At 46.1% G+C, this 27,264-nt stretch overlaps 1 long non-coding RNA gene across 1 annotated transcript; it reads left to right on the forward strand.

Moving 5' to 3' along the window:
- The first annotated feature begins 22,608 nt into the window (after positions 1 to 22,608).
- Positions 22,609 to 26,167, forward strand: LOC143788295 (uncharacterized). The gene is made up of 3 exons (XR_013218598.1): positions 22,609 to 22,657; positions 25,589 to 25,756; positions 25,831 to 26,167. It is a non-coding gene; the product is annotated as an uncharacterized LOC143788295 (long non-coding RNA).
- Positions 26,168 to 27,264: the final 1,097 nt, after the last annotated feature.

Below are 27,264 nucleotides of genomic sequence, written 5' to 3' on the forward strand. Positions count from 1 at the left end.
ATCCTGACAGAGGCTTGGCAACTTGAACGAACGTAACGGGACCGCGCCTGCTCAGGATAGCGGCAGTCCCCAAGAAAGGACTAGAAGCGAGATAGATTGTGCTGAGTGAGAAACGAGATCATAGCAATAGGAGAATACCAGTAGGAGTCGTGCTGTAAGACCGAGGCAACATCCTACTGAGGCGCACAACCGGTGGCCGGAACGCCGAGAGAGTATTATAACATTCAGCTTCAAGCAATACTCTAAACAGCGGCAGGACAGTCAGTCTCAGGCGGGCTGTCTAACTCAAATCACCTATGAAGTCTTGGGGGGCAACTTGTGGAGAGGGGCGACTCTAGGGTCCTGGAAGAGCTCCGAGCCTACCCGTCAAACAGGTGCCGTTCCTACCCGAACCTCAGGGAGGGACGGAGGATTAGCAGAACATCATCTAGTCGAGTTGTGAGGGAACTTAAGAAACAGACACAACAGTTGTGGGGACTTTCCGTAAGCACAGCAGGGAAGGACCACAACACATAGCGCAAGCAGGAAGGCACCGATTTCCACCTGTGCAGAGAACTCTGGAGGTGCCATTGGACCGGCCGGACTTGCGCAGCCTGGTGAACCGTATTCTGGACTGAGGACCCAGAGATCTTCAGTAAAGAGGTAATGAGACTGCAACCTGGTGTCCTCGTTATTTACCGCGACCTGCACCCCACAACTGCACCATCATCACCACTTATTGCACCGGACGTCCCCCACTGACAGACAGGGCCACGGACCGGGTCTAGCCACCGTGACAACCCCAGAACTGAGACTCAGAGGCCCGGTACCGGGTACCCCTCGGCCCTGTGGCGGTGTGGGGCGCTCCATTTGTATGGCCCATAAAGAGGCTCATACCCCAGGCTGCCCTAAATCACAAGGGAGGAGAAGAAGAGTCCCATCTCCACAGTTCCAGCACTGAGAAACAAAGAAGAACCGGCTCAGGAGGCCCATGTCGATTGGAAAGAGGAAAGGTGATAAACAAGCACCAGACCTGCCTGGGGGGGGCTGGTTCTGAGAGTAGTAAACCACCGCTGTACATACTATTAGCTGCTGCTTCTGGATACTTAGCTATGGCGATACTTTGCAAAAGAGGACACCACATGCATGCACCCCATCCCACGCCCGTGCACCCCGTGGAATGCTTCTAAATTTATAGGGATCGCTAGAGGGTCAGGTGAGAGGGATTGTGGGAGCTGGTTTGGGATAAATAAGCAGCTGGTCAACCCACACCAGAGGGTGGATAGATGATCAAAGACACTGGGCCTGGCTCCATCTATCTGCTATAACACCTTTCACCAGATAACATCTACAGTGACCACAGGATGGATGTACAGCAGGAGTGTTGGGTACAATGCAACAGATGAATTATAGCAGAGGTTCAGCAAGCAGTGTTACACCATTACAAATAGTTGCAGGATCACAGAGCAGAAGATGGCAGACAGCAAGCAGTGTTATACCTGTGTGAAGAGAGGAGATGGATGTTTATTCCAGGCCATTGAATTAACTGCTTCTTTTGGATACTTAGCTACAGTGATACTTTGTGAGAGGGGACACCCGGTGCTTGCACCCCACACCCGTGCATGCACCCCACACCCCGTACTTGCACCCCACATCCGTGCATGCACCCCACACCCCGTACTTGCACCCCACACCCGTGCATGCACCCCACACCCCGTGCTTGCACCCCATTACCCTGAGATTGTGCAATGCCAGCTTAATCCACGGAGTGGGCGATGGAAGCGGGCACCACTATGGAATTCATGATAAACCCTAGACAAAATGTTTTCCTGCAGATTTCACTCATACAAATGAGTGGGGAAAAATCTTAACCAAAACACATGTAAAATATTCATCACAATGTGTCTATTTTATGCAGAGTTTTTCGTGCCAAGAGATGCAGGAATGGTGCAGAAATGTCTGCACCGTGCACAGACCCTGAGAATGTCACATGCAACTCACAGCACAACTATATGTGAAAAAAATTCCGGATTTCTGCAGGATATAACATTCCAGCAATGTTATAAAGTCTCATACTTTTTCATTTCGAGGTTTTGTCAATGTGTCTATTAAGTTGTGAAGGACATATCAGTCTTTACGCTGCACCATTTAATGGATTCCTTAATTATACATTTGTTGTAATAAGCTGTCAGAGTGTGCATTTCATGTACCCAGTGCCCACAGTACACTGAATAAACCAATTACTTTCCTGTCCACTTATTTTCTGCATCTGTATTACCCTGAGATTGTGCAATGCCAACTTAATCCTCGGAGTGGGCGATGGGAGGGGATGATGGGAGTGGGTGATGGGAGAGAGCGATGGGAAAGGGCGATGGGAGAGGGCGATGGGAGAGGGTGATGGGAGAGGGTGATGAGAGAGGGCGATGGTAGCAGGCGATGGGAGTGGGCGATGGGAGAGAGTGATGGGAGCAGGTGATGGCAATGGGAGAGGGAGATGGGAGAGGGCATTGGGAGCGGGTGATAGGAGAGGGCGATGGGAGAGGGCGATGAAAGCGGGCGATGGAAGCGGGCGATGGAAGCGGGAATGGGAGAGGGCGATGGGAGAGGGCGATGGGAGAGGGTGATGGGAGAGGGCGATGGGAGAGGGCGATGGGAGAGGGCGATGAAAGCGGGCGATGGAAGCGGGCGATGGAAGCGGGAATGGGAGAGGGCGATGGGAGACGGCGATGGGAGAGGGCGATGGGAGAGGGTGATGGGAGACGGTGATGGGAGAGGGCGATGGGAGAGGGTGATGGGAGACGGCGATGGGAGAGGGTGATGGGAGACGGCGATGGGAGAGGGTGATGGGAGACGGCGATGGGAGAGGGTGATGGGAGACGGTGATGGGAGAGGGTGATGGGAGAGGGCGATGGGAGAGGGTGATGGGAGACGGTGATGGGAGAGGGTGATGGGAGAGGGCGATGGGAGAGGGCGATGGGAGAGGGCGATGGGAGAGGGCGATGGGAGAGGGCGATGGGAGAGGGTGATGGGAGACGGCGATGGGAGAGGGTGATGGGAGACGGCGATGGGAGAGGGTGATGGGAGAGGGCGATGGGAGAGGGTGATGGGAGAGGGCGATGGGAGAGGGTGATGGGAGATGGCGATGGCAGATGGTGATGGGCAGAATAGCCAAGAGAAACACCTCCAATACAATAAAACATAACTTTTAATAATAAATATCTAAAAAAACTAATGGATAATTCTCAACCAGACACAACAGTGATAAAGTGCAAAAAGTGCTCATGTAAACCAGTGCTCAATAAAAAAAAGGTTTTATCTCACCAAATCTGTAGTTTCCTTCACGGGAGCATCTGTATATATTAAGGGGGGGGAGTTTCTATCCTACCCCCGTCGTGCCCCTGTAGTGCTCCCACCCTGACAAGGGCAGTCCCCAAGTCAGGCTAGTAAGTTGTACCCACCATTGCCATGTAAACTTCCCTACTATCCCTATAGGATAATCCTACCAGATAACAGTCCTAACCTGAGACCCGGGGTATTGGACACTGGAGCTACCTCCCGACGTAGGGGCTTCTCCCTTTTCCTAAAAAATTCCCACAATCTTTATATTTTCCCCTGATGAATCTCCCATACGGGAGAGGAAACGCATAGGGAAGTTTACATGGCAGTGGTGGGTACAACTTACTAGCCTGACTTGGGGACTGCCCTTGAAGGAAACTACAGATTTGGTGAGATAAAACCATTTTTTTTATTGAGCACTGGTTTACATGAGCACTTTTTGCACTTTATCACTGTTGTGTCTTGTTGAGAATTATCCATTAGTTTTTTAGATATTTATTATTAAAAGTTATGTTTTATTGTATTGGAGCTGTTTCTCTTGGCTATTCTGGACATTTATATTCAGAGGACATGTAGGGGTATTGACAAGTAATAGGCCCTTTTTGTTTGCTTATTTCAAATGAGACGGTGATGGGACAGGCTGATGGGAGACGGTGATGGGAGAGGGTGATGGGAAAGGGCGATGGGAGCGGGCGATGAGAGAGGGTGATGATAGTGGGAGATGGCAATGGGAGAGGGTGATGGGAAAGGGTGATGGGAGACGGTGATGGGAGACGGCGATGGGAGACGGCGATGGGAGACGGCAATGGGAGACAGTGATGGGACAGGCTGATGGGAGACGGTGATGGGGATGGGAGAGGGTGATGGGAGAGGGTGATGGGAGTGGGCGATGAGAGAGGGTGATGGTAGTGGGAGATGGCAATGGGAGAGGGTGATGGGAAAGGGTGATGGGAGACGGTGATGGGAGACGGCGATGGGAGACGGTGATGGGACAGGCTGATGGGAGACGGTGATGGGGATGGGAGAGGGTGATGGGAGAGGGTGATGGGAGTGGGCGATGAGAGAGGGTGATGGTAGTGGGAGATGGCAATGGGAGAGGGTGATGGGAGACGGTGATGGGAGATGGCGATGGGAGTGGGTGATGGGAGAGGGCGATGGGAGACGGTGATGGGACAGGCTGATGGGAGACGGTGATGGGAGAGGGTGATGGGAGCGGGCGATGAGAGAGGGTGATGGTAGTGGGAGATAGCGATGGGAGAGGGCGATGGGAAAGGGTGATGGGAGAGGGCGCTGGAGACAGCGATGGGAGAGGGCAATGGGAGAGGGCGCTGGAGATGGCGATGGGAGAGGGCACTGCTATTGAATTCATGATAAACCCTAGACAAATTGTTTCCCATGGATAATTGGAGAAAAATCCTATGAGACGTCCAGGGTCTCAGTTCAGGGCTTGGATCAGATGTCCTACACCTGCCCAACACAAAACCAGTATCATTCAAAAGTGGGGAAAAAAAAGGAGGACAAATGGCGAATAATGCAGGTAACAATCTGGGATGCGCAGTCACAAAACATGAAAAATGAGACAAAAAAAATGTCAAATGCAATGATGAACCCAATGTGTTTTGGCTTTAAATCGCTGATGAAGGCACTGCTGCAGTGTGGAAACGTAGCTGAAAAATCTGAAGAAGTATGAACAGCAATGTCTGCACTACAGGAAACTTTCTTCCAGGTCAAACAAAACGTGCCTGCAATCATTCAATGGTGGATGATTGACTGCAAGGGTTGTATGATACCCCCTGCTGGAAAAAGAAGCCAAGAGATTGACGGGGTACTCAGGATCGTGTGATCGATGGTCTGGTAAATTAATTTTGTTTTCCTGTTTTGTTTTTTAATACTCTTGTGGTCCCATATTTATTATAAAGTATCATGAAATAGTAAGAAACTCCCTTTAATATACAGAGAGCCGCCTCTGCTAGTGGCTGGAGGCAGCCAACACTGAATATTCTCTCAGCTGTGTCCTCACTTTTCTCTGTGTGACTGTCTGCAGCAGGAGCCTCCCCCCCTCTGCCCTGTCGGCAGTGGGACAAAATATTGTAAACCACTGTCCATTGGCTAAAGGGTCATGGCTTCAGTTGGCCACCACCAAAAGATGGGGCTGATCAGCAGGAGATTAACCCCTTGCAAGATTTTGCAAGGATCATGTAGAAAATGAACAGTGAGTGCGACAATATTTGTTGTGTAATTCAGTCATTCATTTCTAGATGTAATGTTCCTTTAAGAAAGATTAACAAAGAATAAAAGTATCTGGAGCTTCCAGGACTCAGCACCAATGGAATCCAACAGTCGGCCATACGAAGGCGCCGGTATAATAAAGGGCATGTGTCACCGGGGCACCATTGCAAGGCTGATTAAATGGAATATTCGCAGTATCGGAGACCAATATTACCAAGCGTGACATCTAATATCACCGGTTGTATTCTCCTGCGCCTCATTGTGACTGGACTCGTCTTTTATCTCGCGCCTTCACTGGAATGACACGACGACGACACCGAGGTCTATTTTCTTAAACTTCAGATACCATTGGGATGAACTGGCGCTTGAGTGACATTATCTGCCCGCGGTTGGGTCAGGTCTGCAATCTTCATTCCTTTTAGCCTGACTTAGGCGTCACGTTGCTTGTCTGGACGCTCTCGCTCATACATTGTGCTCTGCTAATGTCTGGATACAGTCTACGGCTCGGAGAAAATGTATTTATTCTGCTCTGCAGTCACCGTCCGGATCTTCTGCCGTAAGGTGCACAGCGGGGCAACGATGATGTGAAGTTGGTGGGAAGTTATTCAGTTATGCTAATAATGACTATTTCACGAAACTCTTATTCTGGTGCCGTCTATGACAAAACCACACAGGCTGCTGCCTGCTAACACTTGTAATGGTCCACAGTAACAAATCAGTATCCTCAAAAAAAAGAGGTGAATATCGGCACAGAACAGCTCAGGCGGTGATCGTAGCGTCGGTACGCCGGGTGCCTCCTGCTCTCCTCTGCAGTCCGATGTTACCGGTACTTTGCTGCTTCTCACACTGACTCACCGCTGAATACAATCTCCGACTCTCCAATATGCTCCTGGCGCAAAACTACACCATGCTCCAAATTATCATACAAATTGTTCTCTGATTTTCCTAAATGCTGGACACTGATGAGTCGTGTAATGTCCAATCAGCGAGCGTTGGAGGATAATTCACATTTAACATTTATTGGACAAAACTCCAAAAGAGAACAGGATTATTTTCAAAACTAAAAAAAACCTGTAAAATCAGCAAATTCTTCTGCACAACAAGAGTCCAAACAATTTATAGGCAGTAAAGAACTGGAACTCGTCATTTGTGGGATCTGCAGCATTAAGAAGTCACATTTACTTAGATCAAAAGCTGTTTCAATTCCAACCGCTGGGGGATCCGGCACCTTGCGGTTTGCAGACTCCAGAGGTTCGGGCTTCACATACCTGTTTCTGTTTTGTAATGGTATTTTACCAGCTGCTCTCTAACTCTGATGCATTTATCTAGCAGAAACCTTCCTCATTATGCCTTTATCTGCAGGAATCTTCCTTATTATGCCTTTATCTGCAGGAACCTTCGTTATTATGCCTTTATCTACAGGAATCTTCCTTATTATGCCTTTATCTGCAAGAACCTGTCTGTGCTTTGAATCTGCCACAAAGCTCTTCACAGTACAATGCTCCTGTTTAAGTTTTGGTGAAATATCTAATGTTTTCATACCTTGTCCGAGTCATTGCCCTGTGTAACGCTTTTAAGCAGCAGAGATCCTTTTTCTCTCCCATGTTGCTTGAAACCTACAGCTGCTTATTAATGTGGAATGTCCTTCTTATGGAGTTTTCTTTAAATTGGGCACCTGGCAACTAATTATTACATGCATTTTTAGAAAAATATATACAGAGGGACCTTATTCCAAGAGGTCTGAGAATACAGGTCTTTCCATCCTTTCCAATTGAGGATGAAACCTTTAAAAACAAATGGGAAACCCTTACGAATACATGTTTCAGGGGATTTATGGAACTTTTGAAAAGTATGAATTATGATTCTCTTACCTCTCTCGAATCCGAGATTGAGGAACTACAGATTATTCTCCGTAGAGATATGACTTCTGACTCCCTTAAAAAGTTTAATGAGGAGATTGATGTTCTTTCCCAAAAATGGGCACACGAAATACAAACTACTAAAGCGAAAAAATTCCGGAGGGACGTTAAGGATAAGAGGTCTTCACGCGTCTATAGATGGTGGAATATATATTACCGATCGAGGTCGCAATCTAGAAACCCTTCACCCTCAAGATCACGGTCACCATCAATGAGATCTAATATCTCCGGAGATGATGAATCTATACCAAAGAATTCGACACAGGGTGGTCCCTTAGGAAAAACGTCTGCATACAAACGTACAACTAGACAAACATCTAAGACCAAAACTAACACAGGAGCATCGTCTGATTCCCAAGGAGGGCTACAGGTAGTTAATCTATCATCTCATGTTCTTACGGATACTCAGTTAAAACCTTTATCAAAGGGCCTTTCTTTTTCACCAACTAATTCTTTTCATTTTTTTACAGCTATAAAAGATCTGAATCTATTCTCCCACAAATTATTGTTGAGGAAATTACATCATAAAAGGACTCTTGAACCCTTGAGCGAGATCGAGAGAGAAACTCTTCAGAATCTAGAGGACCTTCTAGACGAACAGGTTGGTTCCTATACTAGTAGGTTTCCACCCTCTTCCTCTCCCAGATCTACCAAGTCCCCCCCCCCCCTTGTCTCTGAGTCCGGCATTTGAGGTTTTTACGAAATGTGTCACTGAGGATTTTAAGAGATTTTCAACAAGACGACAGTATGAAAATTTGACGCATGCAGATCATATAGCATTATCTCAACTTCAGTCTCTTCCGGAAGTTGTATTTAAACTTGCAGACAAGGGGGGGACATTGTGATCTGGCCGCAGGCCAAAAACTAACAGGAGGCCTTTAGACAACTAAAGGATTCTGATACATACATATTATCTTTTAATCTTTTAAAGTCTTTCTCTCTTGATCTCCAAGGTATCTTGGTCAGAGCTCTGGATAGAGATGTGATCACCCGGCAGGTTTTGGATGGGCTCACTGTGAAATCTCCTAAAATTCCAACGTTTTATTTACTGCCCAAAATTCTCAAGAATGCCCTCGACCCTCCAGGGCGCGCTATTGTGTCAGGCATTGGAGGTCTTTGTAACCCTATATGCCAATTTATTGACTTCTATTTAAAACCTATGGTGGAGACGTTGCCGTCATATGTACGGGACACTACGGACGCCCTGGCTAGGGTCGACGGTATTCTTGTGGATCACGATACCCTGATGGTCACCGCTGACGTGGAGAACCTCTACACATGTATTGACCACGAGTATGGCATCGATGCGGTCCGCCTCTTCTTGGGGGCCTCCGACCGTGATGGCCTTTTGTGTGAATTTATCCTCGAGCTGCTGCGCTATGTCCTGACCCACAATTTTTTTGTCTATAGAGATCATTTTTACTTACAGAAGCACGGCACAGCCATGGGCGCGGTCTGTGCGCCCTCGTATACAAATCTCTTCCTGGGTTCCTGGGAGAGATTCCTTTTTGGCGACGGGGGCCTGGAGGCTGCCTCCCATGTGCTGTGCTGGCACAGATATATAGATGATATTTTCTTATTGTGGGACGGGATGGTGCAGCAACTCGGGGAGTTCATGGGGACGCTGAATCAGAACTCTTTAAACATCCGCCTTACATATACATATGATGTCAAGAAGGTTAACTTCCTGGATGTCAGTTTTGAGGTTGATCAGTTAGGACATATTCAGACGGATGTTTATCGTAAACTGACATCTGTAAATGCTCTGATTCATGCGTCCTCCGCTCACAATCCTTCCACGATTAGGACCGTCCCAGTCGGACAGTTCCTTAGGATGAGGCGGATCTGTTCATCTGATGCCAAATTCGAAAAACAAGCCTCTGATTTAAGATCCCGGTTTGCGGCACGTGGTTATTCCAGTTGGTGCATCAAGCAGGGATATCAGAGAGCAAGGGCAACTCCACGGAGCGATCTTCTTAAATCTTCCAGAGCTCGACCTTGTAAAGTAAAGGATGGACCAATAAGATTTATATCCACATTTAATCATGTATGGGAGGATATGAGACAGATTCTTAAAAAACATTGGCCTATTCTGAGTACCGAGCCCTCCCTGGGAACATCCCTTGGTGACTATCCCTCTATGATGGCAAGGAGATCAAAAAATCTTAAAGATCTCTTAGTGAGTAGCCACTATATTCCTACTCTTAATCATCCGTTTGGCTCTAGGGGCCCAATACCTGGTTCTATACCATGCGGTCGCTGTCTTGCCTGCCCAAATGTCCTGCGCTGCACCATATTCGGCTCATCTGATGGAAAGAAACAAATTCAATATCAAGCATCGAATATCATGCAGTAGCACGAATGTCATCTACTATGCGACCTGCGGCTGCTCAAAAATCTATATTGGACTCACATCAAGAGAGCTGAGAGTGCGTGTGCAAGTGCATGTGCGGGACATTTGTGCAGCCAAGACAGCGACCAACATTACCTTCCAGAAGACGATCCCTTCGCACTTTAGACAGTACCATAGCAGTGATCATCTTCACCAAGGGATTAGGGGGGGGTGATTATAAAAAAAACTCTTGCCCAAGTAGAAGCGAAATGGATTGTGCTACTGGACACCCTGACCCCTAGGGGTCTAAACGAATCGTTATCATTTGCATCCTTTTTATGATTTATTGTAGCAATGCACCCTTAATGTGCCTCCATTCTTCTGGGACTTCTGAGATTCGTCCGTTCCTCCCATACTCCCCCATCCATGGTGTTAGCTAGTTTTTTATGTGTGTGTTTTTTTTGTATTTTAATGGTTTTTACTTTTCCTGTAATTTTGCAGCGGGACTGATTATGTGATCTTTCACGGATAATGGAATCACAGATATACCGTTCATCTCATCACCTATACAGCAAGCTGACGGTGCTAGCGACATCTATACATTTTTGAACATGTGATTTATGCACTGTGTCATTATTATAACTTCTGTGCTATACACTTTTGGCATATATGTGTGATATTGTAAAATAGTACAGGTCTAAGATTGATATACGTGCTTTTCTGATCCATTATGCCATTTGATTGTAATATTTTGGCACTGAAATAGTTATTCAGACTCTACATTGGTGGCAAAGTGGTTGTGCGCATGCGTACCGCTACTCCCGTCTCCTGGTGGACATCGATGCGCCTTTCTGTCTTGCTCGCACGCACGGGGAGGGGAATTGTGCGCAGTGACACATGACGCCGAGATGTACCTGCCAGGACCTGGGAGACACGCTGTGCATGCGCCGCTCTTAACCGCGCTGATTGGCCTCAATTCTACCATGTGATTCCCCATGTGACCATAAAAGGTCCTTGCTGCTACATTTCTGCATTCCCCTTAATAAAGCGGTGGATCAAACACGCGAAACGCGCGTCGGGGGTATCTAACACTGGCCTGGGGTCTCTGTGCTTCTGCCTGTGGTAAGTTCTCTCCTTCCTTAGGGGTCTTTTTGATTGGATGTAGTGACTTTAATATCCCTTGCTGGAGGAGCCCTCTTACCATGTCCTATATTATTGCACAAGCACTTTACATTAATACTACTGGTTACTAATAGTCGGGCAGGTGCAATCAGTGGCCCCTTGGCTTTTCTGTCTCTTTTCTTGCTGATGTGTCATTTTTTATGGTTGTTGTTTGGTGACTATTTGTGGTAATTTGATATATTTCTGAACTTTCAATAAAATGCACATTTTTATTTATCGTACCTGGTTATTCTTGTTTCTCCTGTTATATATATTTATGTTTGAGTGGGTATTTTCTTTTCTATCATTAATGGGTTACTTATAGCCCTATTTTTTTGGCATTGAAATGTCACTGAGGTACTTGTGTTTGCTAATTATTACAGGGGTCTGATATTGATTTCAGTGATCCGAAGACCCCGAAATACAAACCATCCATGAATTTATGTTAAAAATAAAAAAACATGACACTTTGACACTTAAATGCAATTTGCAGATTTGGAACGTGGTGTATGTTGAATAATATTTTTGGTCCGCAGCCTTCACTCTGGGGAGCATGGTGCATGGATGTGATGACGGTCATTATCCTCTCACCAGTAATTCTGTTACCGCTCATTATTTGGCTACTTGTCCCAGTTCTCTTCAGTTTGGTCCTCACATCCCTCGATTCTGTTCTCTACAGGACACCTCCACAGCAATCTCTGCCGCATCTTCTTCAGCATCACGCACCTGTAGTGCCCTCTTTTACCCTACCTTCTTTTCAGTCAACCATTAAAAACTATCAACCACTGAGGACTCTCAATTTGTAATATTTGTCTTTTACCCTAACACTGTAGGTACTGCTGCATGTGCACATGTAGTGCGGTTCTACATAATTGTGCACTTTTCACTTTTTTTTCACTGCATGAACCATAGAGAATCCTTGCACCTTTAATTAGCTTGTTGTTGCAGATAAGGAAAGTATGAAGATTACACACAGAAGACGTTTTCTGTTCACATCCATCATTTCTACTTGTAATATTGAACTATTCTTATGAGCCGTGTTACATTTGGAAACGTCTCCGCTGCCAGAGATTCTCTTTATTTCCTCTGCTAGGGTTTTTTTTTTCAAGCTTAATCAAAGTGTCTAAAATTACATCCTCTTGAAAAGTCGGCTCTTGCGAATAACGGGGATTTTGAGCTTTTTCTATCTGCAAAGTCCTCATCATGACCAATGTTTTATCCGAGTGATACCCAAGATGAGGTGTGCGGTATTGTATCTGAGCTCGGGTTGATCCCACTCGAGTGCGGCACGATACTTCAAAGAATTGTTAAAGGAGCCGACTGACAGTGTGAAGCCATTGTCCGACTGCCTGCAATGAGCGTTTATAGGGGACAAGACCCTCAACAGGCGACCTACAGAAAAATACAAGGCGGAGGAGACAGCCAGGGGGAAGGGCACACCGCCAGTGGCAGGCACAACGATACTGCACTGGTAATTACCGAGACGCCATTCATCTGCAGGGGCAATGTTATGTAGTTGCCATAACCCTCCAATAATCCAATCTATTAGTTTGCTGATCCTTCATTGTAATCGTGCAGCAATTGGCAGCCACATACAAGAGTTTCTCACAAAATTAGAATATCATTAAAAAGTTACTTTATTTCAGTTCTTCAATACAAAAAGTGATTTTCATATATTCTATAGAGTCATTACACACAGAGTGATCTATTTCACATGTTTATTTCTGTTAATGTTGATGATTATGGCTTACAGCCAATGAAAACCCAAAAGTCATTATTTCAGTAAATTAGAATAATTAACAAAAACCACCTGCAAAGCGATTAAAAAGGTCCCTTAGTCTGTGTCAGTAGCTCCACAATCATGGGGAAGACTGCTGACATGACAGATGTCCAGAAGGCGTCATTGACACACTCCAGATGGAGGCTTCATCCTCTGGAGAGAGACCAACGCTCCTTATAGTCACTCTGCTCCCTGAGAGGAGGGAACAGCCCAAATCAGGCAGGAATTACCTTTTTTAAACCCTTCACCGCCTTGTGATTTTCCGTTTTTGTGCTTTTGTTTTTTGCTCCCCTTCTTTCCAGAGACATAACTTTTTTTTGAGTTTTCCATTAATATAGCATTAGGAGGGCTTGTTTTTTGCGGGGCGACTTGTACTTTTCAATGACACCATTGATTTTACAATATAGCTTACTGGAAAACGGCAAAAAAATTGTAAGTGAGGTGAAATTGCAAAAAAAGGGCAATTCCACAATAGTTTTTTTTTTTTTTTTATATATATATATATATACCATGGTCACTAAAATGCTAAAATTTACCGGCCATTATGATTCTCCAGGTCATTTACGAGCTCACAGATATCAAATATGTATAGGTTCATTTTTATTTAAGAGGTTAAATAAAAATTTGAAGTTTGTAAGACAAAAAAAATTTGCTTATATCAACGTTTTCCAAGACTCGTAGCGTCTCCATTTTTTTGGGATCGGAGGCTGGATGAGGTCTTATTTTTTGTAGCTTGAGCTGATGTTTTTACTAATACAATTTTGGGGTAGATACAATGTTTTGATCACCTGTTATTGTATTTTATTGTTTTGATTTTTTTTCTTGTTAGGCTGTTTACTATCAGATGCATTTATTCTATATTTTGATAGATCGGGCGATTCTGAACTCAGCGACACCAAATAACTGTACTTTTTTTATTCTTTTATTTTCAATGGGGAAAATGGGTGGCTGATTTGAACATTTCTGTTTTTTTATTCTTTTATATTTTTTAAAACTTTTTTTTACTTTTTACTTGCTTCAGTAGTCTTGAATCTGCAATCATCCGATCGCCTGTGCTACGAATAGCACTGCTATATGTAGCATAAATCATGATCTCCTATGAATGTCAGCCACAAGCCAGCATTCATAGGTGATTCACAATGACAGTCATGGGGGTCTTCTGCAGACCCCCGGCTGTCATGACCACACATCGTCACCCAGCGATCACGTAACAGGGGTGCCGATGGCTTCCTGCCAGCTTGTGTTAAATGCCGCTGTCAGTGATTGACAGCGGCATTTAACTGGATCTTGGAAAGATGCAGGCTCAGCGTCAGAGCCTGCATCGAAGGCAGGGACATGACTTTGGCCAAGGTCGTGAAGGGGTTAAAGGTTTACATAACCCCCAGCCTTTTTTAGGGCAAAGACAAAACTTTGCATTATATTCTAAAGTTCTGAACAGTTCTGGAAAGTTTGGGACTTTTGCCAACTCCACGGATTGGCAGCGGGTCTCGGCGGCTGTCATACAGAATGGGTATAATTGGGGCATAACCAGGTAGGAGAGACTTTGCGCCCCGTGTCAACGTCTCTAACATCTAAGAATATTGTAATAATTGATGTTTTCGCCGGATTCTTTATTATTCTAATGACAATGTTTCTTTTTTATCTTCGCCAAGTTTTATTCTAATCTAATCACATTTCCATTCCTTTCATTACGAGGCTCATAGCACAGAATCAGGAACCATCAAAATAACTAGTCAAATAGCTGGATATAATTATGAGTTGCTTATGCCGCTTCCTTATCTCTTGAACTCAGCAAGATTTGTAATACAGCGGGAAAACCTCCTGGGAAATATCCACACCGGCGATGGATGTGAAGCAAAAGTGAGAATCTCACTGAGAGGATTTGCATGTGGCTTGCGGTAAGTTCCTCTCCTGCTTATTAACTGGATGACGTCTGCGAGGATGAGAGGAGCCGGGACGGCCGCACGGCTGCAGACTGATGAGATTCTCTTTCCTCATATTAATGTGTTTGCCGGAATATGTTCATCAATACCTCCGGACTGCGGCACAAAAACGCGGAGGATTAAAGGCCGAGCTGGGATGTCACCATCATCTGTGTGTACACGACACATTTATACACAATGTACAATAAAGAGGGAAAAGAAACAATGTTGCAGATTTGTTCCATATTCATTGGAATGCGCCATAAGACTTCAGCGGGGGTGTGGCTAAAGGGGCGCTCATACGGTAATGATAATGGGGGCGCAACAAAACTGTCTGGGTTACGGTTTGCAGATAAGGTAGCGGAAGCAAAGTAGGTATCTGCCCCTGAGGAAAGGTCTAGCTGCAGCTCCAGACCTCATGGACCTCACCCTTTTGTATGTATTGTGTAGTGCATTGTGTTATAGTTATGTATAGTGTTATATTATAGGTAGTGTTAGTAATATATAATGTAGGATGTGATAATGTAAGGTATTATAGTGTGTAGTAATGGAATGCATTGTGTAGAGTATAGGATAACATAGAATTAATGTTTGGAACTAACCCACAAGGGTGGGGTTAGTGTTAGGGAGAGTGATTGCTTCTTGTTAGATGAAAGAAAAAAACATGGAAGTGCTAAGTGAGCTGAGCTGTCCTAGGGGTGGCCTGGAGTGAGAGGAGACTAAGGACAAGGGATAGTGAGATCCTAAAGAAACGTGACTGAAGAGAGTGGCCTTCTGGAGAAGGGTCCTTGGAGAGGATGCCGAGTCATGAATTCTAGAGCTTTAAACGCAGAAGGTAACGGGCCTAAATAGGACTGAGTACAGTACAGACCAAAAGTTTGGACACACCTCATTTAAAGATTTTTCTGTATTTTCATGACTATGAAAATTGTACATTCACACTGAAGGCATCAAAACTATGAATTAACACATGTGGAATTATATACTTAACAAAAAAGTGTGAAACAACTGAAATTATGTCTTATATTCTAGGTTCTTCAAAGTAGCCACCTTTTGCTTTGATGACTGCTTTGCACACTCTTGGCATTCTCTTGATGAGCTTCAAGAGGTAGTCACCGGGAATGGTTTTCACTTCACAGGTGTGCCCCGTCAGGTTTAATAAGTGGGATTTCTGGCCTTATAAATGGGGTTGGGACAATCAGTTGTGTTGTGCAGAAGTCTGGTGGATACTCAGCTGATAGTTCTACTGAATAGACTGTTAGAATTTGTATTATGGCAAGAAAAAAGCAGCTAAGTAAAGAAATACGAGTGGCCATCATTACTGTAAGAAATGAAGGTCAGTCAGTCCGAAAAATTGGGAAAACTTTGAAAGTGTCCCCAAGTGCAGAGGCAAAAACCATCAAGCTCTACAAAGAAACTGGCTCACGATGTGTATCTGTAGTGTATGTCCACGGACATATCTGATTTGTGTGTTGTGAATATGTATATAATGTGTGTTGTGTATGTGCGTGTACACCATACGATGTGTTTATCAGTATTAGTGCCTGAGTGGTGTGTATATAGTATGTGTATGAGTGTGTACAGTACACGATGTGCTTAGCTGTAAGTCTACAGATACATCTGATGTGAATATACAGGGGCTTCTCACAAAATTAGAATATCATTGAAAAGTGAATTTATATCAGTTCTTAAAAACAAAAGGTGAATCTCATATATTCTATAGAGTCATTACAAACTCCAAGTGTTCATTTCTGTTAATGTTGATGACTATGGCTTACAGCCAATGAAAACCCAAAAGTCATTATCTCAGTAAATTAGAATACTTTATAACACCAGCTTTAAAAATTATTTTAAAATACATAATGTTGTCCTACTGAAATGTATGATCAGTAAATGCACTCAATACTTGGTCGCGGCTCCTTTTGCATCAGTTACTGCATCAATGCGGCGTGGCATGGAGGCAATCAGCCTGTGGCACTGCTGAGGGGTTATGGAAGCCCAGGTTGCTTTGATAGCCGCCTTCAGCTCGTCTGCATTGTTGGGTCTGGTGTCTCATCTTCCTCTTGACAATACACATAGATTCTCTATGGGGTTAAGGTCAGGAGAGTTTGCTGCCAATCAGGCCCAGTGATACTGTTGTTTTTACACCAGGTATTGGTACTTTTGGCAGTGTGGACAGGGGCCAAGTCCTGCTGGAGAATGACATTTCCATCTCCAAAAAGCTTGTCGGCAGAGGGAGTTGCGGGGCCCCCACTGCCGCAGGGCCGAGGGATACCCGATACCGGGCCTCTGAGTCTCTGCTCTGGGGTTGTCACGGTGGCTAGGCCCGATCCGTGACCCTGCCGAGGGGCGCACAGTCAGTGGTAGATATGATGGATAATGGTAATGGTGCTGGTGCGGTGCAATAAATAACGAGGACACCAGGTTGCAGTTTCTTTACCTCTTTACTGAAGATCTCTGGGTCCTCAGTCCGGAATCCGGATCACCAGGCTGCGCAAGTCCGGCCGGTCCAATGGCACCTCCAGAGTTCTCTTTACAGGTGGAAATCTGTGCCTTCCTTCTAGCGCTATGTGTTGCGGTCCTTCCCTGCTGTGCTTACGGAAAGTCCCCACAACTGTTGTGTCTGTTTCTTAAGTTCCCTCACAACTCGATTAGATGATGTTCTGCTAATCTTCCGTCCCTCCCTGATGTTACGGTTGGGACGGCACCCGTTTGACGGGTAGGCTCGGAGCTCTTCCGGGACCCTAGAGTCGCCCCTCTCCACAAGTTGCCCCCCAAGACTGCATAGGTGATTTAGGTGAGACAGCCCGCCTGAGACTGACTGTCCTGCCGTAGGTTCGAAGTATTGCCTGAAGCTGTATATAGAAATACTTCCTTCAGCGTTCCGGCCACCGGTTGTTTGCGCCTCAGTAGGATGTTGCCTCGGTCTTACAGCACGACCCCTACTGGTATTCTCCTTGTTGCTTTGATCTCGTTTCTCACTCAGCACAATCTATCTCGCTTCTAGTCCTTCCTTGGGCACCGCCGCTATACTGAGCAGGCACGGTCCCGTTACGTTCTCTCAGTTTGCCAAGCCTCTGTCAGGATCCCACCCCTGACAGAGACCCTACCGAATCTTCCCCTGCAACACCCTCTGCCACAAGGTGTTGCCTGGTTCCAACCCAGTCAGCTTTCTCATCTAACTTCCTGCCTGACCCCCAGTTTACCCACAATGGTGGGGAGTGGCCTAGTGAATAGAACCCTTAGCTCCCCCTGAAGGCCCGACTGTGAAATGTATTGGTGTCTGTGATACCTGATCAGATGAACTCCTTCAGTGCCATCAGACGTACCATAGCTCCCCTTAGTGGCGGAGGCACAGTACTGCAACGACCAGGACTCTGGGGCGCTGCACTCCCCCCTGGTTAAATCCAGTACTCCGGGACTGGGAAGAAAACAACAATACAAGTTAGCAAAAAGACATACAATTTTGTTGAGTACAATAACAATAAGTATATTTGAACAGAGCTTCCCCTTAGGGGAGGTGAGGACACTTGAACGTTACAAACATGGTTAAATATCATAGCAACATGCTATAAATAACTTTTCTTACCCAACCGGGTATTCTACTTTGTACAACTTCTTGAACAAGAACTTAACATCGCCTTTAAGGACGTACACTCTGAATCCGCTAAAGACCTTCTTATAATCACATTATAAGGCAATTTAACTTTTTCATTCTCCTTCTTTAAATCTGCAGGACCGCCTGTCCTAACGGCACCAGACCTACTGCCTCTCCTTTCTTACAGGACCGCTCCTTTCAGCCCGAGCCTTCTGTCTTTTCAACTACTATACACAGTATAGAACATAACATTACTTTCAGTTTAGGATCAATGAGCCATCTCTATATGGCTCCTAGGAGGACTCAGGGTTTACCTTCTATCCTCATTTTCTATCAACGTTATCAACATTTTCTTAAAGCATTAACTTCCATCATTACCTTCTTACTAGCAACTATGCAGGACACTACGTCTACCCTTACGGGCCCACTGCATCTTTCTTCTAACTTTCACTTTCTTTCGGGAAACATTATCAGCATTCTTTTACAATTAACTAGTTCAATACATATAACTTTTACATGTAAACATTATCATTTTCTTTCAAGGCATCGTAATCACTTTACTGTTTTAAGGCAGTATTACTCATAAGTACACAAATGGACATCCCCTTTAAGAGGGGACCAAGTTTTTATGAGGTAGCATATCCTCTCAGGCTACCAGTCCATACTCATCAAAGGCTCCGGTGCGGTATCTTCGCAAAGAGTCTCTCTTTAAGTAAAACCAGTAGGGTGCACCTTTAAGAAGGTGCAAACTATTTACAAAAAGTTTGTATCATGCACTGTTCATGATTGCGGCAGTTCTGGAAACTTTTGCAAAACTTGGAAAAAGTAAACAAAACAATAGGGATCCCGGGTCAACAAAGGGATCCCTTTAAGAGTTAACCCTAGACAGGTTTAGCAGGAAAGATTAGAAAACAAACAGTTAAATGAACTATTTACATATTCGTGGTATCGAGGTTTATTCTCATAGTAGGTTGCAAGGCATCAGTTGGTAGCGAACACTTCCTGGCCTGGGAAGATCTCTGTTCGACTTCTCATCCGATGCGGTATCAATGTCACTAGTCGGTTTTTCAGGTATAATCTGGGTTCGAATGTCAATTTTAGTAGTAAGTTCGGTGGTAGAGATAATGCACTCTGTAGTAGTAGTGCTGGGACTCGTCGGTTCAGAGGTAGTCTTAGTCAGGGCAGCAGGTAGCGCTGCTGCAAGATCAGTCACTGGAACGGAGTCAGTAGCGGTGGCACTAGCAGTCACTGGAGTGGTGTCAATCATCAGAGCAGGGTCGTTCTTCCTACCTGCTTCAGATGCGGTTCCTCCGGTGCCGGTCTGCTCCGTCTCCGCTGGGGTCTGGAACGCTGGCTGCGGGGCCTTGTGCTGCGACGCTGTCATCTCTGCTTGCAGCACCTCGCTTTCCGGCAGGGCCTTGCTTTCTGGCTTCGGAGCGCTGGAACTTCTTTCTTGCTCCGGACCAGACGAGGCTGACGACAGACGTCTGGCGAGGCTCCCGATGATGGTCTTCTTCCACCCGGCCTCAGTGCTCAGCTGCATCCGCCGGGGTTGGTGGATCAGCTCGTCCGCTCCGGTCTGCAGGAGTTCAGCATCAACTGTGGAGGTCTGGCTGCGGTGCCTCTCCGGGTAGCTGGGGGAGTCCTCGGCTCCGACCCCACGCTCCGGCTCCGCGCGGCTGGCCATGGCATCCTCCATGTCGCTGACTTCTTCTTCCTGGTCCTTTTCCCGCTCTCTCCTTCGTGGGCGGTTTCGTTTTCTCTGTCTCCGCCCACCATTGAGAATCAGGAGGCGGATCTCGGCTGCTGACGGACACGTCCTCAAGGGGCAGGAATATTTAGACTGGGCGGCCATTGTCTTTCGCGCTCTCCAGCTTGTCTATGCCCACTTCCACGCCCTTCTTCTTCCCTGCGCTCCTCTTAGCGCTGTAATGGCGGCGGTTTTGGCGGGAACTTTTGGCGGCAATTGGCGTAGCACAGCCCTTGCAATAAAGTACAGTCCAAGCACAATAAATCACAGTTCCAAGGCACACATGACCTGATTCTTCAGGCTTAAGTACATCCTGTTCGTGACGCCAAGTTGCGGCGCCCCCACTGCCGCAGGGCCGAGGGATACCCGATACCGGGCCTCTGAGTCTCTGCTCTGGGGTTGTCACGGTGGCTAGGCCCGATCCGTGACCCTGCCGAGGGGCGCACAGTCAGTGGTAGATATGATGGATAATGGTAATGGTGCTGGTGCGGTGCAATAAATAACGAGGACACCAGGTTGCAGTCTCTTTACCTCTTTACTGAAGATCTCTGGGTCCTCAGTCCGGAATCCGGATCACCAGGCTGCGCAAGTCCGGCCGGTCCAATGGCACCTCCAGAGTTCTCTTTACAGGTGGAAATCTGTGCCTTCCTTCTAGCGCTATGTGTTGCGGTCCTTCCCTGCTGTGCTTACGGAAAGTCCCCACAACTGTTGTGTCTGTTTCTTAAGTTCCCTCACAACTCGATTAGATGATGTTCTGCTAATCTTCCGTCCCTCCCTGATGTTACGGTTGGGACGGCACCCGTTTGACGGGTAGTCTCGGAGCTCTTCCGGGACCCTAGAGTCGCCCCTCTCCACAAGTTGCCCCCCAAGACTGCATAGGTGATTTAGGTGAGACAGCCCGCCTGAGACTGACTGTCCAGCCGTAGGTTCGAAGTATTGCCTGAAGCTGTATATAGAAATACTTCCTTCGGCGTTCCGGCCACCGGTTGTTTGCGCCTCAGTAGGATGTTGCCTCGGTCTTACAGCACGACCCCTACTGGTATTCTCCTTGTTGCTTTGATCTCGTTTCTCACTCAGCACAATCTATCTCGCTTCTAGTCCTTCCTTGGGCACCGCCGCTATACTGAGCAGGCACGGTCCCGTTACGTTCTCTCAGTTTGCCAAGCCTCTGTCAGGATCCCACCCCTGACAGAGACCCTACCGAATCTTCCCCTGCAACACCCTCTGCCACAAGGTGTTGCCTGGCTCCAACCCAGTCAGCTTTCTCATCTAACTTCCTGCCTGACCCCCAGTTTACCCACAATGGTGGGGAGTGGCCTAGTGAATAGAACCCTTAGCTCCCCCTGAAGGCCCGACTGTGAAATGTATTGGTGTCTGTGATACCTGATCAGATGAACTCCTTCAGTGCCATCAGACGTACCATAGCTCCCCTTAGTGGCGGAGCCACAGTACTGCAACGACCAGGACTCTGGGGCGCTGCAGAATCATGAAGTTCTCTAATATGTCCTGGTAGACGGCTGCGCTGACTTTGGTCTTGATAACACACAGTGGACCTACACCAGCAGATGACATGGCTCCCCAAACCATCACTGATTGTGGAGACTTCACACTAGACCTCCAGCAGCTTGGATTGTGGCCTCTCCACTCTTCCTCCAGACTCTCGGACCTGGATTTCCAAATGAAATGCAAAATGTACTTTCATCTGAACACAACACCTTGGACCACTGATAACAGTCCGGTTCTTTTCCTCCTTGGCCCAGGTAAGACGCTTCTGGCGTTGTCTATTGGTCATGAGTGGCTGACACAAGGAATGTGACACTTGTAGTCCATGTCCTGGATACATCTGTGTGTGGTGAAGCAATGACTCCACAGCAGTCCGCTCCTTGTGAATCTCCCCACATTACTGAATGGCCTTTTCTGAACAATCCTTTCCAGGCTGCGGTTATCTCGGTTGCTTGTGCACCTTTTTCTACCACACTTTTTCCTTCCACTCCACTTTCCATTAATATTCTTGGATACAGCACTCTGTGAACAGCCGGCTTCTTTACCAATGCTCTTTTGTGGCTTCCCCTCCTTGTGGAGTGTGTCAGTGACGCCTTCTGGACATCTGTCAGGTCAGCAGTCTTCCCCATGATTGTGGAGCTATTGAAATAGACCAAGGAACCTTTATAAATGATTAGGAGCCTTTACAGGTGTTTTTGTTAATTATTCTAATTTACTGAGATAATGACCTTTGGGTTTTCATTGGCTGTAAGCCATAATCATAATAATAATAATAATAATAATTTTTATTTATATAGCGCCAACATATTCCGCAGCGCTTTACAAATTATAGAGGGGACTTGTACAGACAATAGACATTACAGCATAACAGAAATCACAGTTCAAAACAGATACCAGGAGGAATGAGGGCCCTGCTGCTCGCAAGCTTACAATCTATGAGGAAAAGGGGAGACACGAGAGGTGGATGGTAACAATTGCTTTAGTTATTCGGACCAGCCATAGTGTAAGGCTCGGGTGTTCATGTAAAGCTGCATGAACCAGTTAACTGCCTAAGTATGTAACAGTACAGACACAGAGGCTATTAACTGCATAAAGTGGCGGGGAGAGTACGGGGAGAGTCCCAGCCGCCCTGCACTACACCATGACGGGTAATGTTATGTGACTTCACATGTATATTTATTATCTTTCTTTGTCAGCTGATATACTTTTGCCGCTGGAGTTTGTTAGTTTGGTACACTTTAATGGGTGGATATGCTTTATAAATCAGCCGCTGGTAGCTGGTTGCACCTGTGAGCCTCATTATGACAGTTAAGGTACCGTCACACTAGGCGATATCGCCAGCAATCCGTGACGTTGCAGCGACCTGGATGGCGATATCGCTGTATTTGACACGCAGCAGCGATCTGGATCCCGCTGTGAAATTGCTGGTCGCTGCTAGAAGGTCTGCACATTATTTGGTCGCTAGGTCGCCGTGTATCGCCGTGTTTGACAGCAAAAGCGACGATACCAGCGATATTTTACACTGGTAACCAGGGTAAACATCGGGTTACTAAGCGCAGGGCCGCGCTTAGTAACCCGATGTTTACCCTGGTTACCAGCGTAAAAGTTAAAAAAACAAACAGTACATACTCACCTGCGCGTCCCCCAGCCTCTGCTTCCTGACACTAAGGCGCCGGCCCTAAACTGAAAGTGAAAGCAACAGCGGTGACGTCACCGCTCTGCTGTTAGGGCCGGAGCTCAGTCAGCGTCAGGATGCAGAGGCTGGGGGACGCGCAGGTGAGCATGTACTGTTTGTTTTTTTAACTTTTACGCTGGTAACCAGGGTAAACATCGGGTTACTAAGCGCGGCCCTGCGCTTAGCAACCCGATGTTTACCCTGGTTACCCGGGGACCTCGGCATCGCTGGTCGCTGGAGAGCGGTCTGTGTGACAGCTCTCCAGCGACCACACAGCGACGCTGCAGCGATCGGCATTGCTGTCGCTATCGCTGCAGCGTCGCTTAGTGTGACGGTACCTTTACTCTGTCCACCCTAAGCTATACTAACTAGTCACTATCCAGTGTTCTGTTTTTTTCTCTTTATGTGACAATTAAGATTTTACATCCCTAGTTGTGCTGCAGGTCCGCTGGCACTCACTATCTTGGGCGATATTTTGTCACTAACCCAATATACATTTACTGGCCTATTTTTGATTGCTCTATACGTTGCTTCTTTTAAACATAATTTTTGTATGGTGTGTTTAATTTGTATTTAATAAAATTTGGTATCTATTTTCTATTTATCTAGCTATGACTCTTTTCCTTTTTTTGTATAATATGCAGCTCCTGAGTCGCTTATGTTCACAATATGCAATTGGCATATAGATGTTAGGTAGACATCGCAATATATATGGTAAATTATGATTTGGAGAAGTTTTTTTCTATAACTGCATAAAGTGTATGAGAACATGATGGAGGAACGTGATTATGTTGTTGTTTTTTATTAATAGGCCACACAGGGATAATTAGGTTAATGCGTTGAGGCGGTAGGCCAATCTGAACAAATGAGTTTTTAGTGCACGCTTAAAACTGTGGGGATTGGGGATTAATTGTATTAACCTAGGTAGTGCATTCCAAAGAATCGGCGCAGCACGTGTAAAGTCTTGGAGACGGGAGTGGGAGGTTCTGATTATTGAGGATGCTAACCTGAGGTCATTAGCAGAGCGGAGGGCACGGGTAGGTTGGTAGACTGAGACCAGAGAGGAGATGTAGGGTGGTGCTGAGCCATGGAGTGCTTTGTGGATGAGGGTAGTAGTTTTGTACTGGATTCTGGATTGGATGGGTAGCCAGTGTAATGACTGGCACAAGGTAGAGGCATCGGTGTAACGGTTGGCGAGGAATATGATCCTGGCAGCAGCATTCAGGACAGATTGGAGCGGGGAGAGTCTGGTAAAAGGTAGGCCAATTAGTAGAGAGTTACAATAGTCCAGACGAGAATGAATAAGTGAGACAGTAAGAGTTTTTGCAGAGTCGAAAGTAAGAAAAGGGCGAATTCTGGAAATGTTTTTGAGATGCAGATAAGAAGAGCGAGCCAGTGATCGGATGTGGGGGGTGAATGAAAGCTCGGAATCAAGGATGATCCCAAGGCAGCGGGCATGTTGCTTTGGAGTAATGGTGGAACCGCACACAGAGATGGCAATGTCGGGCAAAGGTAGGTTTGTAGAGGGAGAGAACACGAGGAGTTCAGTTTTTGACAGGTTCAGTTTCAGATAGAGGGAGGACATGATGTTAGAGACAGCGGTAAGACAATCACTGGTGTTTTCTAAAAAGGTCGGCGTGATAACAGGAGAAGAGGTATATAATTGGGTGTCGTCAGCATAGAGATGGTACTGGAAACCAAATCTACTGATTGCTTGTCCAATAGGGGCAGTATACAAAGAGAAGAGGAGGGGGCCTAGGACTGATCCTTGAGGAACCCCAACAGTAAGGGGAAGGTGAGAGGAGGAGGAACCAGCAAAACAAACAGTGAAGGATCGGCCAGAGAGATAGGAGGAGAACCAAGAGAGAACGGTGTCCTTGAGGCCGATGGAGCGGAGCATAGTGAGGAGGAGCTGATGATCCACAGTGTCGAATGCTGCGGAGAGATCCAAGAGAATTAGCATGGAATAGTGACCATTAGATTTAGCTGTTAGTAGGTCATTAGAGACTTTAGTGAGGGCAGTTTCAGTAGAGTGTAAAGAGCGGAAACCAGATTGAAGAGGGTCGAGAAGAGAATTATCTGAGAGATAGCGGGTAAGACGGGAGTGGACCAGGCGTTCCAGGAGTTTAGAGATGAAGGGAATATTAGAGACAGGTCTATAATTAGCGGCACAGTAATCATCAACATTAACAGAAATAAACAAGTGAAATAGATCACTGTGTGTGTAATGACTCTATACAATATATGAGTTTCACTTTTTGTATTGAAGAACTGAAATAAATTAACTTTTTGACGATATTCTAATTTTTTCAGAAGCACCTGTATATACATAAGTGCGTATGTTATATACTGTATATAGGAGTAGATATATATATATACACCATGCGATTGCTTTCTCCCTCAGTAACGCTTTAAGGATTGCGGACCTTCCCTGTATTCTGGGCTCTTTGCCGCCGACCATGTAACGAGTTTTCCTTCTTTTGCTTGTTGTCGAGAACTTTCACATGAGAAGACGCGCCGATTATCACTGGTCTGTTGACATCTATATCATTTCCATTACCTGCTTAACAGGGTGAGAAATTGTCCTCTGCTTAAAGTGAAACTATTACAGTTTTTTAATCAAAGTCTCGTTTTTTTCTTTTCTAGAATGAGATTTTGAAAACATTTTCCTCGTTGTAATATCGCGGCTCTCTCGTCCATGGCGCGTTCTACTTCCTGTAAATTACCTCTACGATGTCCCCTTGAATTGTTCCGCCGCTCTCCGTCAGACCTCCACAAGGGCAAGATAACAGCTGTCAGCCGATCCGTGCTCTGGGAATTCATATAAACGGGCCGAGAAATATATTCATGTATTATTATTTGGGAACAGGTTTTTGCTGACATCCAAGTAGACAAATGATGTCCACAGGGGCCGAGTCCGCAAAAGAGGAACAAATGGAGATCTTGCTTTACATGTGACTTAATATGTGGAAGATCCGATCAATATTTTACTATCAGTCTTTAGGTGAATAATCAGACAACTTGGCTCAACTCCTCATTATACAGACAATTAAAGATAGTTCTCCACAATTATTAATAATTTGCTCTTTCTTTTGGAAATAGCGCCCCACTGGTCCATACTGTGTTTATGGTATTGAAGGTCAAACCCATCAATTTGAATAGGATGGGCTGCAGTACCACAAACAGCCCAGGTAGGAGAGTGGCGCTATTCCCGAGAATCAATCTGGATCCTGCTAGTCCCATACCCATAGATGAGCAGAAACAAGGATTTATGGCTGTTGCAGAGCCCATGTACTTCATGCAGGCGTGTTTTTATAGAAGTTGTCCACTCCTAGGACATCCCCTTCTCATACCCCACACTTGGCCTATACTCACCTCCTCTGCCGTAACACGTGACCCTGGCACCTAATCAGCTCTGGCGTCACTGTCTGAAGGCGGGGTCAGTGACGCAAGCGCTGATTGGGCGCCAGGGTCATGTGTCATAACATCCCAATCCGGAGCCCCAGGAAAGCAAGTGCCAACACCGGGGGAACAGCGCCAGCACAGGAGGTGAGTATAGGCTTTATTATTTTATGGGGGTCAAACGTTTAGATTAAAAAGAGGTTTGCCAAGTAGTGGACAACCCCTTTAATTGCAGATGGCCTATCGTTTTGAGCCAAAAAAAAAACAGACATTTAGTATAAACCATAATTCACACTATGAATTCTTATGGCTTAAGACGCATTGCAATTTGTTATAGTTATTGGAGTAATACCCTGAACAGAACCCCCTGGATTCCTGCAGGTCAGGGGTCCAAGAATGCACTCAGTGACCATCACAAACATTCTTGACCCCTTGCACTCTGCTTTTGTCACTGGATTCCCTCCACCTCCAGATCTGCTCCCGTTGGATGGTGTAAGGCTATTACTAGGTATTACTGCCCAATTCTGCAGTGCAGTGGAGTCTGCACGCTGCCTGTAGCTTCTCCTGTGCCGTTTCCTGTGCATTAGTCCTGGGTTTTTGGAGCAGCCGGATTCTGTTCACACTTTGGACTGGAGCTTGCACACGGCCTGTGACCTTGCTCTGAGCACAGACTGTCGC

This window comes from Ranitomeya variabilis, chromosome 8 (assembly GCF_051348905.1).
Source record: "Ranitomeya variabilis isolate aRanVar5 chromosome 8, aRanVar5.hap1, whole genome shotgun sequence".
Classification (NCBI taxonomy): domain Eukaryota; kingdom Metazoa; phylum Chordata; class Amphibia; order Anura; family Dendrobatidae; genus Ranitomeya; species Ranitomeya variabilis.